At 32.9% G+C, this 12,982-nt stretch overlaps 1 long non-coding RNA gene and 1 pseudogene across 2 annotated transcripts; one reads left to right on the forward strand and one right to left on the reverse strand.

The window, feature by feature from the left end:
• Nucleotides 1-2,105: 2,105 nt before the first annotated feature.
• On the forward strand, nucleotides 2,106-5,361 carry LOC145156605 (uncharacterized). Its single transcript, XR_013736824.1, has 5 exons — nucleotides 2,106-2,161; nucleotides 2,283-2,802; nucleotides 2,949-3,023; nucleotides 4,161-4,228; nucleotides 4,958-5,361. It is a non-coding gene; the product is annotated as an uncharacterized LOC145156605 (long non-coding RNA).
• Nucleotides 5,362-5,850: 489 nt separating this feature from the next.
• Nucleotides 5,851-7,214, reverse strand: LOC145156606 (peptidyl-prolyl cis-trans isomerase CYP18-2-like; annotated as a pseudogene). The gene is made up of 6 exons (XR_013736825.1): nucleotides 7,068-7,214; nucleotides 6,893-6,988; nucleotides 6,712-6,773; nucleotides 6,348-6,440; nucleotides 6,193-6,266; nucleotides 5,851-6,092 (listed from the first exon to the last, which is right to left on the reverse strand). The product of XR_013736825.1 is annotated as a peptidyl-prolyl cis-trans isomerase CYP18-2-like (transcript).
• Between the last annotated feature and the right edge of the window lie 5,768 nt (nucleotides 7,215-12,982).

The following is a 12,982-nucleotide window of genomic DNA, read 5'->3' on the forward strand; positions in this document are numbered from 1 at the left end:
ATAAATAATACATATACTTTAAACTTCCAAAAACGTAAAAATACATATTTGGTTTGAATATGGATTTTTTTTTGTATTTTCAATATAAATACGAATTATTTTGTATTATTAATATATTAAAAAATATGTTTTAAGTCTATAAATACACTCATAATAATAACAATAACAATAATAATAATAATAATAATAATACTGATAACCAAAATCGTATGTCTGGTTAAAACTATAAATAATGATATACTAAATGTTAATGATAAATAAGATGTAAAAACGTTATTATAGTTATGAAAATATTATTATGCTAATATATGAAAATAATTTTCCAGTCATGTTGGCTATTAACTTTTTACATAACCTTAGCATGCTAAAACACTTCAAAGTTCAAACAATATTACTTGATTTTTACACTTGAAATAATAAAAAGTAAATTCAAATTTTTAGAAGTGATTCTACTATAGTTTGAACAAAGTAATAAAATAAGTGAAGGCATTATCGTTATAACTTTTGTTCATATACATTACAAATGACTTGTTCAATATGTTTTTCGTTCGTTTGAAATGAAAATATTTAAGATATTTTGGTCTTAAAGAGGTCTTAAAGCAAAAAAGCATTTCAAGATTTTATATCCAGGCGTCAAGAGACATAACAAGCATCTGCCATTTGTTTGATGAAGCTTACAACTTATATTGAAACTAAAGGGGAAGTGAGAAAGCACAAACAAAAGAACATGTAATTATTGCAATCCCAAATGTTTTACAAAACTAATTCTATTTTTTCATTCATATATTATAACATTATATTCTAATTTATTTCTACTACAATACTGTATTTTTTTTTAAATCCACCTTATTATAACACTCTACTTTTATTTAGTTTTCTTATTAAAACGTTACATTTTGTAAAATCTATCATATTCTTTATATTAGGCTAATTGGTGTGGTGTTACACTTGCCACAGTTCACATTAGTCTCACATCATATTTGCCACACTTGTCATTTTCATGACGTGAGTTGACACACTTAATCAATTTAACCAATTTAATGTAAAACTGCAATTTCATTAAAATTTAACAAAAAATACAACAAATACACCCAAAAAAATACAAAAAAAAACCCTCGGAAAAATAAAATTACAAGTAAAAACATCATATAATTTAAAATGAGGACACAAAAAATATTAATAACAATTAGCTTATATAGAATTAGTTTACTTGAATTAATAAAGATTATTAAATATGAATGGGAACAAGTCAAAATGACAATTTTTATAAAGTTGAAGGGTTAATATAGTATTTTCAAGTTGAGTTTAGGATAGAAAATGAAGCAAAAGAGAATTAATGTAACTTTCCAATTGATTTTCTTCTCTCTCATCGGCATTTGGTCTCTGACTTGCCGAGCCGAGCCGAGCGTGGCATGCCGAGTACTTGGCCCAGTGTGCATCGACATTTGGTCGCCGACTCGCCGAGCCGAGCTCGACATGCTGAGTACTCGGCCCGGTGTGCGTCGAACTTGCCGAGCACATTGCCGAACCCACTTTGGTCTTCAGGTCGTCCCTTCAAACTCGCCAACTTTCAATCTCCACTTTCATAACTCGCTATTTACAATTAATCGGAGGTTACTTCCTCGCCCTTTGGTCTTCAGGTCGTCCCCACGATTCCTCCTTTTCTCTCCCACGTACACGGTCGACGGTTGTCTCCTTCCAAAGCCGTTTAATATGTTTCTAATCCTCCTTCAAAGAGTGTTTTATGGTAGTTCTCTTTCAACCAACCACGATGAGGAGGTTGCTTCGTTCTTAGGGGGTATTTGGATAAATTAGCTTATAGCTTATTAGCTTATTAAAATAAGCAATAAACAATAAGCAAAGGAGGAGATGCTTATTAAAACCAGCTTATTTTGGATTATCCCTACCACAATAAGCTGATTTTTAAGAATTTTTATCTAAACGCTTAAACTTAGCTTATTGTGGTGGAAATAAACAATAAACGATAAACATTTTTTTTTCTCTATCCAAATACCCTCTTAATAGTTAACTGCCCTAACCACGATAGAGAAATTTGGCCTATATAATGATCGGAAGTTGTTATTTAGTTCTCAAGTTAGAGGATTCACAAGTCAAATATTGACAATCTTAATTCACTCTCCGCTATTCACAATCATTTCACGTAAGTATCATTTGAAATTGTGTTCAGTTTAATTTTAGATTCATGAATTCTCTACAGTTTCAGGTTCGTGTTTGATGTTTTTATTTACTTGAGCATTTTTGTTTGGTACTGATTTATGCAGATAGATTTGGTAATCGCATTTACTGGATTTGGGATACATATTTCTTTTTCCCTAAGACCCACGATGGAGGATAAATCGACCAAGAAGAAAACCAGATACTTTCTTGAGCTCTTTTAATTGCAATTTTAGTTGTTCTTAACATGATGGGGTGGATTAGAAGGCTAATTTCTTGAATCCTTTTGCTCAACCCCCAACTCTTCCGGCTACCTAAAATAGCAATGTTTTCCCTGCTCTTCCTCTTCTTCCTCCAACGGAATTTATTCTCCCCATCTCCCACAAAACCCTCACGATGAAGGATAAAGGCCCGGTGAATCCTTAAACAAAAACGCAATGTATGGTTGTTCTGCCCTACATGATGAGCCTTCAAAAAAGATCAAATGTGAGGAATTCATGCGGTGATATTGAAGATGTGAAAAGGGAAATGGTGACTAGGAATTTGATGTGGACAAGGACGTTGATGGAAGCATAGCAAATGACAACTGTGAAGAATTGTGATGATTATAGATCAATTTTTACCCAGGTATGTGCTATCAATCTCAGTTATTTTTACAGCTATGATAAAATCGCTTGCTTGATCTCATATTTCGTAAAATTTATGCAATATTGTCTTGCTCTTTTTCCTAACCACATCCATTTTATTGAAATTAAAATTTCGATTTGTGACAGGGCGTTTGTTTACAAGGGCTTGAACAAAGAAAACCATAATTTGCCTATACTGATTCGCGAGTGCAACATTGTACGGTACGAGATTCCCCTTTGTTACATGAATTAAAAGTTATTTCACTATTTAAATTAACTGGAACACTTTACTGATAACTTGACTGATGACTTCCTTCCATTGGAGGTTCTATATATTTATGTATAGTTGTGTTGGTTTTAACTTTGGTTTCTAGGAAAAAAATAGCTATTTAAGTATTATAATCGTATGATTTGCAACACTTTTGGGTAAATATTTGATCAATAGAGTAGATTATTAAGTAGGAAGAAGGAATTCCATTTTTGTAATTTGACATCCAACTCAGAGGGCTATTTATTTCCCCAATATATTTACACTTGATAGTGGGGCTGCTATAACTTTTACCATGTACATTATTTACCAAGTTATGATTGTAACCGTTAGTATTTGTTGATATGTTATGTCGTTTTGTGTTTCTTTCTCCTATTAAGTGGAACATCCAAAAAAAAGAAAAAAAATCTTTTACTCCCCACAATTTAAACCAATATCTCTCTTTTTCTTTTGTTCTTATAAAATATATCTATTACTTTTTCCTTTTTTCCTTTTTTTTTATTTTTTTTATTTATGTTTTTCATTTGAATAAATTCATAAAAAGATTGAATATGTTTTAGGACATATATATTAAGTATGTCTAAAGATGATGTGTGTAAACATTTTGATTTTATGGGTAAGATTTTATCTTATATTTTAATGGTTTAGTGTGTTCTTAGTTATTGATACTGTAGCGTTTTGTTAAAAGCTACATGAAGTAACATTTGGATTTGGAGCGTTTTGATTAAATTAAAAGCTAGAAGCTTGTAGTGTCAAACGAGGCTTTCTGTTTAAAACGGAGCGTTTTGTCAAACGCTAGAAGCTAGAAGCTCTCAAACGCTCCAAAACGCTCCGTGCCGAACACGCCCTATGAGAGATATAATTTTCAGTTCATTGAAATTTAAGTTTGCTTTGCATTATAATTTAGTTTGAAATTTCTTATTTCTAGGTCAAACCTTTTGCTTCTGTCACTTTCTATTTATCAATTTTTGTTTCAATGATATGGAATTCCTCTGATTACTAGATTTAGAAACTCCTATCTTAGTTTCTGATGACCAAATCCTTTTTATATCTTCCATTCATTTTGCAATTGATAAAAGTTTTGTTGTTAGGGGGAATTAAGGAGGGAAAAGAGCCAACTTCGTGTATGTGTAAACCCATTGGTTCCTAATTATTCCAGGTTTTGTCTCTTTTCTCCTCAATTTGATCTCAACCATGGATATCTTCTATAAGTCGACTTCATAAAATGATTTTTTATTCTTTCTTTACCATTCTCTGTGTTTTCTTCATATTTTTTTGGTTCTTTAGTAAATCAAACTAATAAGTTAGTTTTTTGTTTGAGTTGAACATTAGTATATCACATGGACCAATTTTTTAATTTTCCCTTAAATATTTATCAAACTACTGACTTATTTTGTTTCACAATATTGTAAAAGGTATAACTTTTTGAATTATTTTACATTTAAAATGACGAATTTGTCTTTGGTCCGCCCATAATTTTTGTTTATTTCTTCAATATTGTAGATACTAAATTACTAATGTCTTAAATAAATGTAATTTTCAAGATTCTAACTTTTTAACCCATTATATATGATAATTTATTTTAACGCAAATTGCATTTATATTCAAAACATTGGGATTGATAAATCAAGATAATCAAAAATAAAATATGTAATGATATAGAAAATAGTTTAATAATAAATCAAGAGATAGTTACGCGTTTTGTCCAAAGGCAAAAGGGTCATTTTAAAAAAAAAAAAACTAACAAGTAAATAGTTACATTTTACGAGAGACTTAAATCATTTTGAAACATTAAAATAAGAACCAAATTTTTTTAATTTACTCTTTAAATATTTTGCATTACTACCCCTTGTGCTTTTATTGATATTCTTTTGTTGAAATCTTTTAGGGGTATGTTTGTAATTTTGATGATAGGGATGGGAAAGTGTGGCAAGGAGGAGAGGGGAATCCACGACCAAAACCCGGCATCTGGTGCTGATTCACATATTTATAGATGGTGGCATTTGTAACCTACATTTTAAATCTTAGAAATTGAAATTTCTCTTGCGGGGAAATACGTAACTTACGTGTTGAAGCTCCTTATGGTCAAAGATTGGCATGAGTAACCCCATAGAAACCTAGGCTTATTTCAACTTGTGTCGCAGATATGGATGAATATGACCACACGGATTTCTCTTAACCTTTCCAATTGAGCTAAAGAGTGATATAGGTACACTATGTTACTAACTTTTGGGAGAAAGATTCTTGCCTATATGATGTTGTACAAAGCCCAAGTTATCAATCCACCATTCAAGCAGGTTTGCATGTTTTTTTAACATCTGGTTTGTGATTAGCTTTGAAAAACGATTACACATTTTGTCTTGTCTTTTTGGTAAAAATAAGTGAAAGTTTTGTAGTTGAAATTGGTTACCCATTTATTAATTATTAAAAAAAACAATCATCTACATGCTTGTTTGTATTATTTTACATATTTCAACTAGTTTTAACAAACATCATTTTTATTACCTTGCAGTTAGTTTTTCAGCTAGTCCACCAAACATAGTCTAACATGTTGAATTGGTAAAATCTAAAACTAAAAAACAAATATGTAAATGTAATGGGTTAAAAGTCACCAACAATGCATTCATATGTATCCTCTCTCCCAAACATAATTATATTATTTCTATTATGAATTATATAGCTTTCGCTATAATTTTTAACGCACAAACGGGTTTGTGAATTGTGGGTAAACCCAACCATTTGTCCATTTGGCAACCTTTTAACCATATGAAAAACAATATCTTTATGAACCAATAACTTTACCAAATTAGAACATGGAGAAACAAATCATCATTTTGTTGCGATGTCAAACTACAAGATACTAATGTGTTCATGTTTAATTGCATTCATATGAAGCCCTGTATAATTCGATTACATTCATGGGGTTATGGATAGTAGCAATACCTTGCTTTTGAGAATCTATGATGCCAAAAAAGCATCAATCTTTAACACTTGTTCGTAGTAATTTCACATCATGAACAGGCCTGAAACAAAACAAGAAATTAAAAAAAGAAAAATAATACAAGAATTTATCAAAAACAATCATACATTTACCAAAATAAATAGAATAAGAAAGCAATATACCTATCAGTATTATCAGTCTGAACACTACCAAGTCTCTTCACAATCTCCATTCCTCTACATACTCTTCCAAATATCTGTGTGTTTTCCTGGAAATTATGATGGACATATATTAAAATTTAACAAACAAAGCTATATTTATAGTTTATAATAATAACTTTTTGAAAGAAAAAAAAATGATTACAATCAAGTGATTGAGCTGGAGCCAATGTGATCACTTCAACTTTGGAGTGATCTCTTCAAACTTTGAGCTTCAACAATGGAAACAAACTCATGTCAAAAAAAAAAAAAAAAAAGTCAAATTTCTCAAACATATGCACAGATTGCCAGTATATAGTTGAAATTCAATCGGAATTCAAGTTCAAATATCTACTTTTTGTGTTCAGACTTCAAACAACATATTTGATTAGGTTTACCGATTCCAGAAGTATGGATTACAACAATCTCAAATCTAACAAGTTCGTAAGATTGAAGCAAAAAAATCCTAAAAACAAAAGCTTAATTTGAGCTGAGAAAACGTACCCATAAATGGATTCTCCAACCCTTCCTGTGCCAGTGGGATCACTTCCTTGAATTATAAAATCCTGTTCTAAATATATATAAAATTATCGAAAATTAGCACCTACTCCACGGATTATTAACATTACTCAGCACACGAAAACACAAAAAGTGTTGAAAGATGGGGATTTTTGGAGTTACATACCTTGATGATTCTGTGGAATTTAACGTTGTTGTAGTAACCCCTTCGAGATAGTTCAATGAAGTTTTTGCAAGTTTTTGGCGAGTGCTTATCGTACATCTGATCAATTTGACATCAATTAATTTGTTCAAAGTTCTTTGTAACAGTGAGAAAAGCTCGAGAGTTATCGAAAATTTACCATAACAGTGAAAGAACCCATTGACGTTTCCAGGGTCACCTCCGGTGGACCTACTTCGGCATTCGGCATGGTTGATTGCCATGTCGTAGATGCTGGAGGAGAGGCTACTCCCGTGATGGATCGCCAGTGAGCAGGGTTAGGGTTTAAGATACCGTCGATTAGAATATGTCGGGTCAAAAAGGCTGTGGGTTTTATCCGACCCAAATGTTGTAAAAGACAAAATTGCAAAAATTAACCCAAAATTCTATGTTTTTGGTTTAAAAAGTTTTGGTGTTAGTATTAATTAAAATTGGATCATTTATGGTTTTGGTTTCTATACATTTTAAAAGACTATAATGCTGTTATAATTTATATATATTTTAGTTTCTTTAATTGTTGAAATACATAAATTAGTTTAATTTATATTTTTTAACTTAAAATAAAAAAAAATAAGAACAAATAACCAATCCAACTCTGCATGGGGGGGGGGGGGGAGGTTTATCCGACCCCAAATGTTGTAAAAGACAAAATTGCAAAAATTAACCCAAAATTATATGTTTTTGGTTTAAAATGTTTTGATGTTGTATTAATCAAAATTGGATCATTTATGGTTTTGGTTTCTATACATTTTAAAAGACTATAATGCTGTTATAATTTATATATATTTTAGTTTCTTTAATTGTTGAAATACATAAATTAGTTTAATTTATATTTTTAAACTTAAAATAAAAAAATAAGAACAAATAACCAATCCAACTCTGCATTGGGGGGGGGGGGGGGGGTGGGGGGGTTTATCCGACCCCAAATGTTGTAAAAGACAAAATTGCAAAAATGTACCCAAAATTCTATGTTTTTGGTTTAAAATGTTTTGGTGTTGTATTAATCAAAATTGGATCATTTATGGTTTTGGTTTCTATACATTTTAAAAGACTATAATGCTGTTATAATTTATATATATTTTAGTTTCTTTAATTGTTGAAATACATAAATTAGTTTAATTTATATTTTTTAACTTAAAATAAAAAAATAAGAACAAATAACCAATCCAATGGGGAAGGTTTCGCTTTTTAGGGCATATGTCGGGTCAAGAAGGGGCTGTGGGTTTTATCCGACCCCAAATGTTGTAAAAGACAAAATTGCAAAAATGTACCCAAAATTCTATGTTTTTGGTTTAAAAAGTTTTGGTGTTGTATTAATCAAAATTGGATCATTTATGGTTTTGGTTTCTATACATTTTAAAAGACTATAATGCTGTTATAATTTATATATATTTTAGTTTCTTTAATTGTTGAAATACATAAATTAGTTTAATTTATATTTTTTAACTTAAAATAAAAAAATAAGAACAAATAACCAATCCAATGTGGAAGGTTTCGCTTTTTAGGGCATATGTCGGGTCAGGAAGGGGCTGTGGGTTTTATCCGACCCCAAATGTTGTAAAAGACAAAATTGCAAAAATGTACCCAAAATTCTATGTTTTTGGTTTAAAAAGTTTTGGTGTTGTATTAATCAAAATTGGATCATTTATGGTTTTGGTTTCTATACATTTTAAAAGACTATAATGCTGTTATAATTTATATATATTTTAGTTTCTTTAATTGTTGAAATACATAAATTAGTTTAATTTATATTTTTAAACTTAAAATAAAAAAATAAGAACAAATAACCAATCCAACTCTGCATTGGGGGGGGGGGGGAAGGGAGGGAGTGGTTCAGATCGACGCTTGGGTGGAGGTTCATCTGACGGTGGCAGGCAACCCAAGTGGCGATGAATGGGGAAGGTTGTGACTATTGGATTAGGTGTCTAAGTCCATAACTATAATTGGTATATACTTGAATTGATAGTAACACAATCCTTTTGGGTTGCCCTCATACTAGCAACTGGATAGGATAAATTGTGGAGAGAGAGGTTATATTTTTTATTTGAATAATAAATTGAAATAAATGATTTATTAATGTATTATGAAAATAATAGATTAGTTAGAAATCATATTATTTAATTAATAGTTAATCAGAAATTAATTGAAATTAATTTTGGGATTAATTGTATTAATTAAATGTGTAGGGGTTGTTTTGCAATTTATTGATAGTTGCGGGAAAGAAGCTCTAGAACCTCCCTAGAAAGGCTTGGACGAAAACTTCTAGGAAGGCCCTAGAATTTTCGTCTAATGGGTCTTGGTAGGGATTCTTGGGCTGCTTGGTCCTTAAGCTAAAGGATTAGAGTTTCCTTCCTTAATTCTTGACTTTGGCTCTAAGCTGCCTCACCTATATAAATGGCATAATGCCTTCATAATTTCGGCCACTAGAAACCCCAGAAGAGAAGCCGAAATTCTCAAGCCATCCCCTCCTCTCTCCTCTCTCATCCTCTTGCCTAGTTTGGGTGTGAGCCATTAGAGGTGTTACATTTGTGACACTTGCTCTCAAGCTTCAAGAACTCTTGGATTCACATTGTTATTACTACATAAAAATTAAAGGTATGATTACTATTCTTTGTTGTTATTTTTGAAAATAGTATATGCCTCTTAGGTTTCTCCTTTTTATATTCAATACTTGTATGTTGATTTAGATAAAAACATAGATCTTAACAATTAGGGTTGCATGCACACATATGATTGGTTGTTATCCTCAAAACCCATCAGCGACGTCATTTCTACCTCCACCGAAACCACCAGATCTGCAATCTGCCACTGGATCGCCGCCATCACCGATCTCCTTATGCCCCGATCTGAAACCACTAGGCCTCTTCTCGTCATCGAAGCTTGGGTAACGAATCCGCTGTAATGTATCTTGGATCTTGTAGTGGAATTCGTTATCGTACACTAGGGTTTTCTATCAGGTCGGTTGGTACGATGGACTCCAACGATGGTACGGGTGAACGGAAATTGAGGGTGACAATGTTGGATATGGTGATGGCAGAGGCGACGAAGAACGTTGGTGTCGGTGTCGGCAGAGGGGGCGTTACGATGGCGCTATGAAGAAAATGATGAACACCGGAGAAAAAGAAGGGGTGAGGGTGACAGACGTATTTCTGGTAGTGTTGGAATGGATGGTGTGAAGACGGTGGTGGTCCAATGAAGGTGGTGGTCCGACGGTGGTAGGGTGGACCGATGATGATCATATATATATATATATATATATATATATATATATATAGAGAGAGAGAGAGAGAGAGAGAGTATGTTTAAGTGTGTGTAAGTGAGTAGGGTAAGGGTAGGAGGGGTAGGGTGGGTGATATTTTCTTTTTCTTTTTTCTTTTAAAGAATATAATAAGAAATTAAAAAAAGAAAAATATAAGGGCATATTTTTCATTTTGATGGGTTATTAGGGTTACAACTACAATGCCTTAAGCTAAAAACAATCAAACAATTCAATTGATTAGTGCACATGCAATCTAATTGGATCTATGTCTTTCACATATAGCAACATACTATGAATGGCTAATCTACAAAATTTTCTATGAACAAACTAATTCATAAGATAAGAAAACTAACCTTTAAGATTATTATTGTAAACAATCTTGAATTCCTCCTTGAAAGACTCTTTGGAAGCAAGTGCCACAAGTGTCGCGCTCTAATGATTCACACTCAACACTAGCAACCAAGGAGCTTGAAGAGAGAGAGAGAGAGAGAGAGAGAGAGAAGAGAAGATGAAAAAATCAGAATTCCTCTTAGGAATCAACGCTTGGACGAAATTTAACCCTAAGGGGGGTTTATATATGTGACAGGTGATAGGTTTTATACAAACAATCCTATGTGTGCATGCAACCCTAATTGGATCTATGTTTTCACTATAAGACATACAACTATATGAACACAAAATAAACCCTAGCATGCTTCTATAATTTTCGAAAATCATATAGAAGTGTAGTAGACATACCTTTGTTGTTATATTGCAATAACAACTACTTTCCTTGATCTCTTGAACTCTTGAAAGCAAGCACCACAATTGTAGTGCCTCTAATGGCTCACAAACACCTTGAAGCAAGAAGGCAATTAAGAGAGAGAGGGGAAGGATGCTAATTTCGGCCCTAGGGTTTCCCTTGGAATCAAGTGGCCTAAAATTGAAGCATAGGGCATCTATTTATACTGTAGGGTGCTAGGGTTTCAGTCTAAACCCTAATGGATAGCTTAGCCACCAAGCAGCCCAAGGAACCTTCTGGAATGAGGCCCTTGGACGAAAATATGATGATCCCTCATCATAATTTCGTTCCCCCTTAGTCCATTAGGTTTCCCAGCCCAAAACTCAACTATCACACATTTGACAGTTTATACCCCTTTATTTAATTAATCTCTTTTAGTCACCAAATTAATTCCTAATTAATTTATGACTAATACTAATTAAATAAATATGATTTCTCCTTTAATATATTATTCTTATAATATATTAATAAACCATAATATCTTCTCTCTCATATCAAATTACCTTGTCAAGTTGCTTTGGTGAAGGCAACCCAAAAGGACCATGCACACTCGGGTCAAGTACATATCAAATATAGTTACGGACATAGACACTAATCCAACAGTCTCCCACTTGGATAAGTCTAGTAACTATATCTCACATATGACTTCCGTATCCGATTAGCAATCGTAGCTTTCAATAGCCGCTGTCAACTCTGACCAATAATCTGTCCTTCAGATAAGGGATCGTATAATCCTCTGTTCTAGATATCATGCTAACAATACTTATTGTTTAGCATTTTATTTCTTGATCTCTGATTTGTTCGACATAGAACTCAGTTGAACACATCAACTTCATCCTGACCGGGCCCGACACATAAGTTAAACCAAATCATCAAGTGGCCAAGATATCGCTTTTATTCTCATAGAATAAAAGGAACAGAAAAACGTCGACTAATATGCCTTTATCATTTACTAGTTAAACCACACACAATAATGCGTTTTATAACATCAAGTTACTGATGCGTTTTCGCATTATCAATGTATAATCAACTAGCAAACAATAACCATATCTCTAGGTTTAAAGATTATATGATATTATCATCTTGCGATCACTTGTGATAACATTCATGAAGTGATACCAACAAGTGTGGGTCTATTCCAATGCTCAATACAAATTTCATAAGCACTCATAAACTTTGCAGCAAACCTTTGCTATGTCTAAAACTTTTCAGACAATCTACAAACAAATTTATGACAATCTTCCTTCATATCTACTTCCAACATATGAACGATTGTGGACTGTTCGAATAATCTTATTATTCAGGAAGTCAAAACATGCAAAATTGAAACAATAGATAAATAATCAACACAAGATAGAAGCTTTCTTATAAATAACACACCTTTATTTAATCATCAAATGTTGAATACATGATCATCCATTACAAGTTTCCTACCTATCTAATCTAAACTAATATCGTCCTTCAGCCCTACGCTCCTAGCGTGCTGCAAATGCTTAACCCTACTCAGTCCCTTCGTGAGGGGATCTGCTGGGTTATCTTCTGACGATACCCTCTTCACAACGAGGAGTCCCTCTTCTACTCGATGTCTAATAAAATGATATTTCCTGTCGATATGTCGAGATCTGCCATGATCCCTTGGTTCCTTGGTTAAGGCAACCGCTCCTTCATTATCACAGAAAATTTCCATGGGCTCTTTTATGGATGGCACAACTCCAAGGTCTCCAATGAAGTTCTTCAACCATATAGCCTCCTTTGACGCCTCGCTCGCCGCAATGTACTCTGATTCGCACGTTGAATCAGCTACGGTTTCTTGCTTGGAACTTTTCCAAGTCACTGCTCCTCCATTCAGGGTAAAGACCCAGCCCGACTGTGATCGGTAATTATCCCGATCTGTCTGGAAACTAGCGTCACTGTACCCTCGCACCCTTAAGTCATCACTCCCACCGAGGACTAGAAACCATTCCTTGGTCCTTCGTAGGTACTTAAGAATATTCTTGACATCAATCCAATGTGCCCT

This window comes from Lactuca virosa, chromosome 2, assembly GCF_052849685.1.
Source record: "Lactuca virosa cultivar CGN04683 chromosome 2, Lactuca_virosa_CGN04683_v6, whole genome shotgun sequence".
Taxonomy (NCBI): Eukaryota; Viridiplantae; Streptophyta; class Magnoliopsida; order Asterales; family Asteraceae; genus Lactuca; species Lactuca virosa.